The sequence below is a fragment of the Ostrinia furnacalis genome, unplaced genomic scaffold, assembly GCF_004193835.3.
Source record: "Ostrinia furnacalis isolate ACB-3 unplaced genomic scaffold, ASM419383v2 OfSCF4936, whole genome shotgun sequence".
Classification (NCBI taxonomy): domain Eukaryota; kingdom Metazoa; phylum Arthropoda; class Insecta; order Lepidoptera; family Crambidae; genus Ostrinia; species Ostrinia furnacalis.
The window spans coordinates 1,012,654-1,021,291 of NW_021135175.1; the positions used below are offsets into that span (position 1 = coordinate 1,012,654).

An 8,638-nucleotide genomic window follows, 5' to 3' on the forward strand; every position below is an offset into this window, starting at 1 on the left:
GATGTTGTGGATCCGATAATACCAGCAGGTCGTTGTTGGTTAAATTGTTCATGTCGTTGAAAGCTCTGAAAAAAAAGCTCTGTGAGAAAGCTCACACAAACGAATTCAAAATGGAAAAATGTGCACGTTTTCCGTTCATTCCTTGTAGAATATTTTTCAGTCTTCTATAGAAATAAAATAATCATCATCATCATCTCAGCCATAGTACGTCCACTGCTGAACATAGGCCTCCCCCAATGCTTCCATACAAATGTTTTTTCCCGCTAACTCCCGTTCCCGTGGGAATTTTGCAATATCCTGTTGTAACTAAGCTTTAAGTTTATTAAGGTACCTTCATGCCAAATTTCAAGCGTCTAACTTAAGCGGTTTAGATTTTTCATACAAAAGGATTTTCCCGCTAATTCCCGGTTCCATGGGAATTCCTAAGTATACCATAACCTGCCCAGGAGTGTTAAGAATAATTATACTAAGTTTCGTTAAAATCCGTCGAGTAGTTTTTGTTTCTATAAGGAACATACAGACGGACAGACAGACAGACAGACAAAAATTTTACTGATTGCATTTTTTGCATCAGTATCGATCACTAATCACCCCCTGATAGTTATTTTGAAAATATATTTCATGTACAGAATTGGCCTCTCTACAGATTTATTATAAGTATAGATTACTTCTCAACAAAATGTAACTTTCACATAGTGTGAAGGTCTAGCGAAGAGCTTACTATAGAAATGATCCTATGAAGTAAGGTCTTGTAAATGTAACTTTAATGTGCAAAAATCTACATGAGAAGTTATATTCCTATGTTACATCTATGTAGGACATATCAGTATGCACTTATCTAGTATCATGCTTTGCGGTTTGATGATCAATTAGCATAATCTGATGTCCCGTCACCATGGCAACCATAAATCAATCGGGTTAAGTGTGAGTTATCGATTCAAACACTGTAATTAAATTACTACTTAAATTCTGTTTTGTCTAATTTTCTGGTTAGCTGGAAGAGAATGCCACATGGCATTAAGCTCGCCTGTTGTATCACTGTTTTTTATGTGTGCAATAAAGATTTTAAATAAATAAATAAATAATTCATTTTATGCTCTGACCAATATCTTCTCAAAAATACATTCACATCCCCTTAATAAATAACTGATTACTGATGATAAAATTTGTATAGGAAGGTTTTTTTTTGGATTTCAACTTCGATCTATTGGAAAAAATTAATAGTTGAATCATCTTTGACAAAAATTTACTTGTTATTTTATGATAAATCTTAAATTCATTTGTTTAAGTTCTTAAGTTGTTTTGTTGATTAAAAGATGAACGAACACTGACTTGATGAAAGGAGGTAAAACTCAAAGCTAACTCACAAATCTTGCATTCGTCTTACATGTTAAATATTTTGTAGGTGAGCTCCATCTTTTGGCTCGTCAGACGCTGACGGCGACAACACGTGAATAACTTATTAGTTCAACAGACAATGTAAGGTAAAAACAGTCTGTTATTTGGAATTAGCGAAAACGTTCCAATTTGACAGTGACATTGGAGGTGAATTAGATAGCGACTGAAATGTTACGAATCAGATCGATTAAGCTCATTTTGTATCCGATTTGTTAATATTGATTTGAATAAGTATTTTCTATTTTGACTTAATAGCTCTTAGAAGCAACAAGAAAATAATTAAACAGCCTTAAAGCCACATAAGCCTATACATATTTTGTCTGGAAAATTTATTAATTTGAAAAGTAAACAAAATCTTGTAAAGGTCTCAGACATATTAAAATTACGTAAAGTTGCCTGAGGTGCTCACAAAAATTCATTAAAACCTAATATTGGCTCAAGTTTTGAGAGGATATTTTTCTTCTACATAATGAAGAGGAAATTAAGCATACGTTTATAACAGGCTTAGACAATTAGCTAAAATTTAATTTTAATCAAAGCAGTTGATTACCTGCTTTTTATAGGGTTAATAAACGTAAACTGAAACATAAATTCACGCGTAAATATAATTAAGTATTTCTTTTTTTTTTAAATTATTTCGTAGTCATTATAAAATCCCTCAATGCTATCTTAATTATTACTGATTAATGTTTTGCAGCTACCTGCCTTTTGCAGTAACTGAAAAATGTACGATTATAAAATTTTGAAATCTTTTACTACCATAAAAAGTATATTTTAAACTAAAACAAAATCCATTTCCATCAATCGGCGATTTTTCAAACCTTTGCAAACATTTTTTCCGCAAAAATAAAACTTTGAATGAATTCAAACCTTCATAAAAAGCGCTGTGAAATGCGCCTCATTGAATATTCGATCGCACCAGCAAAGGTTCAGTTAGATTTTGTAGAGCTGGGAATAAACTCACAAATCATATAAACGGAGCCAAACTAGAACTGGTTTTGGACTGAAAATGTAGTAGTAAAGGCAGAATGTCGATAGCTATTTTTATTTCGGTTAGGAATTCGAATTCGTTCTTTTGTTTCAGCCAAATGACGTCCACTGCTGGACAGGCCTCCCCCAAGGATTTTCATACCGACCGGTCTTGCGCTGCCCGCATCGAAGTGCCTCGCGGAACTTTCACCAGATCGTCGGTCTACCAAAATACGAATAAGGGAGAGTCCGCTAATTTGGACCAGTTTTTTTCAATCCCATTTTACACATAGTTTTCTTTTGTTTTTGCCAATGTCCATGGTATATAATAAAAGATACATTATTCAACTTACTATTTCATAAGTATTAATTAACATGATTGTTGTATATTTAGCACAAATCAACAAAGTACGAGTTCAGAGCTTCGGTCCAATTTAGCCAACCGGTTGGATAATTTGTACCACAGGGTTACTAAATTGAATTTCAATAAATTTCAAGCCTATAAAAAACTATGGCAAAATATTATACGATACATTCTTAACAAATTAGGAAACGAAAAGGAACAGTAGTTAATAACATAGACAATCGATATTGTTTTACACGTTATTACGATTTTGAGTACAAGTTTTGTAATTCCAATTATCGTAACGCACACTTGTACCTAATCTACTTTGCCAGTCTTTTGTTTTCATTTATTGTTAGTCAAACATAACTACGCTATTATAACTTCAAAATATGATTTACTAAAAAAAATTTCAAAATCCTTTGGTAAAGTTCCATACAACTTGGTGTGGTACAATTTAGCCGACTAGGTGATAGTGCTTTTAAAAAATCGGTAAAAAATATAGCTTATAAATACCGAAAAATGTTTCAAATAATTGTAATCCACACTAATTTACGCTTCTAAATAATATATTAGAAACACCCTGTGGTTAAATTTAACAAAATTACAAACTAAACATGTATTGTCAAAAGTTACTTGAAAACAATGAAAAAATACTTTTCAAAATAAAACACACGTGTTTGTTGTCACGGCAAAAACCACATGGCCGATATTAATTTATTTTAGTTGTGTATCGCTGAGTGTTGCAATTACAGACATTCAATAAATACTTTACGAAATATGAGGGTGGTACAATTTACCCGGCGGTACAATATACCGAACTCTCCCCTAATAAGTAACAAAAAATGCATGTAGGGGATTTATGTCGACATTAATACGCAACTATCTACCTATCTCGTTATACATATGAACGCAGATTAGAATACCTATTTATATCTATTTGTAGAATTAAGATCATGAGCTTTACGTGGAAACTTAAACTTAGTCTGTATGGATTACTAAGTAAATTAAAGTGCAAGTAGTTAACACTGCGCTAAGGTGTGGCCCCAAATAAGATAAGATAAGAATGGCGTAATATGCAACATTGAGTAAAAATCGATACAAAGGCTCGACGTAGCTACAATACATTACTTAAATGATATTGATGGCGCAACTTCACACGTCACGTTCGTCGAAAAAGATCAGTCCTAATCACTATTTGGATATGCTGTCTTTTGTCCTTTTAATATTAATTTTGTAGAAAACATTTTACAGTATCTATTTCATTTTATGATCAAGCAAGAATACGGTCTTATACACACATCGACCCGCCGACATGAATCGTCGACAATTGACATGTTGTCAACAGTCATAGAAAGCACCAATCGTTTACATGATTATTTTGAGATAAAGCCTCTGAGACCAAGCCCCGGGCTGTCAGCTGGCTCGGTGTATAGAGTTCTTTAGAGAAGAGAAATAGATATAGCCATTCTGGGAGTGGGTAGTCAATGCGAAAAAACGCTCATCGGTTGGAATGTGCAGGTGTCAAAATGTCCATACGGACCGGCTGTCAGTGTGGCAAAAAGTATGAACGTCAAAAAGTCCATGACGAAAACAAAATTGAATTATATTGACGGCTGTATACAGCTTCCTTTTGGTTAATTGGAAGGGATAAGCTCTCAATAATACTCTACATTTATCGGCAGAATCTAGACTGGTATCGATGTTTGCATGCCATCACTATTAGCATGATTACCCAGGAGATTTAATTGCCGATCAGTCCGTATTATGGACTAAACAATCAAAACAGTTTAACTTTATAATGTTATCCAATGAAAATCCTCTATTTGTGACTAGTTAAAAGTTTTAAATTAAATTGTCAGTCAGCATTGAATTTTAAGCTGTTTCTGCGAACTGGTCTATTCCAAACTGAATAGTATATTAATTTTGCTTCTACCTATCACTGTCACTCACGGCAATATCTTGGGGTGAATAAAAGAGAAAGATAGATAAACATCCGGACTTAATTACGAAGTAACCACAGTTCAATCTCAGTCTCGACTTTGTTTTTAACGATAACCTTTAACTTTAATGCTTCTAATAAAATATTAGAAGGCATAATAAAAGCAAAAGTGTAATTGGTTTCAATAAAAATGTAATGATTACTTTTAATTAATTAGGTACGTTTTTCATCCAATTAAGATTAGCAATTTTGTCTGGTTTACACGTGTTTTTGATGTTTCGTTAATTGGAAATGCTAACGTTGTATTCTTACGTGTATTTTGAAATTGTGACACGTGTTCGAATACGGTTCGGCTCGTTTACAAGAAAATTGGGAATAATTTTCTCTCAACAGTCTCTCCTAGTGAATGTTTTGTATACTAAGGCTGAGTTACACCTTCTTACTTTAACAGTAATTATAATGTTTTGTATGGAGTTTGACTGACTTTTGACGTTTGTTAATGTTAAATTAAGATGGTGCAACTCAGCCTTAGATGTTGCATATCACAATGTAAACTACTGATTACTTCCCATTAGGAACCCATTTTTTTATGTGACAGGAGGCAAACGAGCAGACGGATCACCTGATGGTAAGTGATTACCGTCGCCCATAGACACCCGCAGTCCCAGGGGCGTTACAGGTGCGTTGCTGGCCTTTAGGGCGAAGATACGCTCTCTTCTTGAAAGTTTGCAAACCCATATGCAGAAATGACAATGGGCAGGGCACATAACACGTCACAGAACTGACGGCCGATGGGGCAGCAAGGTTCATGGGATGTCCACCTACAAGGTGGACCGACAACCTCATAAAGATAGCAGGTCGGCGCTGGATGCAGGCCGCTACCAACCGGGCGATGTGGAAATCATTGAGGGAAGCCTATTTTTAGCACTGGACGTCCTGTGGCTGAAAATGATGATGATGATAAGTAACATACATGCTTGTCTCCTGACCCTGCAAATTGATATACAAGTACCTAAATATAATTTACAGGTAAGTAAGTATTAGTAAAAGTAATGTGATCGCGTCTTTGCTTCAGTTTACTAACTTGGATAGCTTTCTAGAAATCCCCTTAACCTCATACTAAACTGTAAACTCTTGTTCCAGCTCGTAACTTCTGCTGAGTGACCGAGAAGTAATTAAGTGCTCCTGGTAGTTCACTAAGTAAGTACTAGTTAGGTCGACCTCATTCAGGTGTTGTATAAATCAATAAATTAGTGAAGGCAGCGATGTAGTGACACGTTGGTTGATTAATGAATTAACTATGACAAACCGGTTATTATTATTGTTACGGTTAAAATAAGGTGGTGCAACTCAGACTTAGAATTCATCTGTAGAAAAAAGCTTTTAAAGCTCAAATCTGAAAATACTTGATTAGAAATTAACTAGGTCTGTTTTTCAGAATCTTAACATCCCACTTAACATCAGGTGCGATTGTGGTCAAATATCTGCCTTGTTATGCATAAAAAAATCTATACAATCCAAACACTGCATGCATGATAATCGGTAATTATTTTCCATCATAAACAACAGTTACCATAAGATTGTTCCATGTAAATTCCAACTCCTTATCTCCCCCAATATTATGATATTGTCACACAGCTTCTGCACAACACAAGTAAATTAATAAATTTATCTAGTTCTTTATTTTTATGTAAGTAGGCCCTTTTAACATTTATCTATAGCTACACGTTCAATTTTATCAACGCAATCATTTAGTATAAATAGTACCTTCTGTATCAACCATCTGCAATCGTATATAGTAGCTTTAACTAAATATATCCGGAAAGCGTCCAAAGCGACCGAAAGCAGCGAAAATTTTATGTGGCATGAATTCAATTCAGTCCCATTTGTTGGCGATCCCGGATGCTTCCCGGATGAGGTTCAACTCAATAGTAACCGGATTCGCGAATAGTCGTTATACGTCATTACATTACCGGTTCGCGGTTAGTATACGGATATAATGATTATGGTTGGTTAAATGCTTGGTTATTTATTTGTAAATGTAAATTTAAACTCTTTAGTTATGACTCAGACTAGCTGTGCCCCGCGGTGTTACTCGCGGTAAAATGTAGCCTATGTATTAAGCCAGAGTGTCAGCCAACACCATATAAAATTTTATTAAAATCACTCCAGCACGCGACGTGTAGCAGTAACAAACATACACACTCACAAACTTTCGCCTTTATAATATTACTGTGATACGATGCAGTTATTCATCATCATGAGATTGGCATCATCATTGGGTCAGTTAGTCTTCACTGGAGTAGCACGATCCTCTTTAATCTGCCAAAGGTAAATGAAGTATTTGATTGATACTCCCACACTGGCCAGATGGGTTGAGGATGCATTAACTTCATACTTTTTTCATAGAAGAGGAAGCAAATGTTTTATTATTAACTTTGCTTACGTTGAGTAAAAAACACTGCGTTTTATTCGAAATGGTTAACAAAAATTAACTACGAAAGCCTACTAAAATAACATCCGCAATTGTCCTCGAGTTATTTAAGTAAATTAATTTTTAGAAATTTATGCAGAGCTCATAATTTACATAAAGAATTCTAGGTCCTTTATAAAGTTCCTCCCACAGATTGAGCTGGTCAAAGAAACCTATAACTCTAATTAAAGTTTTACATCGGTTGGAAATACCACAATTATAGTAGGTAGGGAAACAGTAGCTTCACTTGGCAACTCACCACAACAGAAAAATAAATTATAGAGCAGTTGTTAATAAACTTATTATATAGCTTGGATTTAAAGCATATAGGAGCAGTCAACAGAACATCAGACTTTACATTTTTGTTGAAAAATATCCTGTATTACAACGACATAAGACGCCACTATCTATGTTTAGCTTGATATGCTAATTGTCTGTCATGTTCAGACCATGGTCTTAGCCTGTATTAAAATAATGCTAAAAAAATTGATTCAATCTCATTCATAGATTCTGTCCATTGATTAGTCTAAATAAAAAAATGGCAAGGAACCGCAGTCCTGCACATTTTTCTGGCCCTTCGAGCCGATTCATTGAATTATTCTGCACAGGTATTAACCATTCAAAAGATCCTGTATGCTTGAAATAAGTAGAGTTTAGCTTCGTTCTGTGATATCACCTTAGTAAGGTTACCTACTGCATCTACAGATACTTGGTGATACCCCGTATTTAACCTTCATTAAGAAGTTGAAGTCCCGGTCATGAGTTAAGTCAGCCCCAAACTTTCTTTGTCTGCATTTTAAGCAAGGGTCTTGGCCATGCAGGAACTTTCAACTAAATTAGTTCAACTACCTGTGTAATTTCTTAATTACACAGCTCTTGATCTTGCTCGACCTTGCTAAACTTAACATGCTGTTTTGTTCCTAAGTGCTTGAGATACAATTTTGTGCTTGGTAATTACATGACTGGCAGAAACAATTGTTTACCTAAAATATTACAATGCCATTGCCCGGTTGAAATCCTAAATTGAATCTGCAATGAACAGTTAAAAATATTTTTATAATTTTCATTACAACATCTCATCATAATTAACAATAATTAAAGATAATAATATAAAAGCAGAATAAGCCATAACAGTCACTGATTGGATGGTTGTATTTTGTAAATAGAAACTATGAAAACTTTCCCAAATGAGAAGATTTGGTTAGTTTGCCCAGTAAATTTTAGATTTTTGCTCTTTGAAGATCAAAGGCTAATGATAGGCAGAGAGAGTGTATTCAAAAGGTTGGCTTTAATAATAAATGGAACAATTTAACTGTTATAAACTTTGCTAGTCTTCTTATTTTTTTTACGAACCTTAAAACAGAGAATTGTTTTACCAACACAAGTATCTCCGATTACTTACTGGGAAGCCTTGACACAAATATTTTTATAAAAAACAAAAAAAACTGTTAACGTATATTTATATGTTTGGGTAAACAAATGTTATGTACACAGTATTAGATTTATATCATTT

The 8,638-nt window shown here is 34.3% G+C and overlaps 1 pseudogene; it reads right to left on the bottom strand.

The window, feature by feature from the left end:
• Positions 1 to 637: 637 nt before the first annotated feature.
• Positions 638 to 751, bottom strand: LOC114360335 (uncharacterized; annotated as a pseudogene).
• Positions 752 to 8,638: the final 7,887 nt, after the last annotated feature.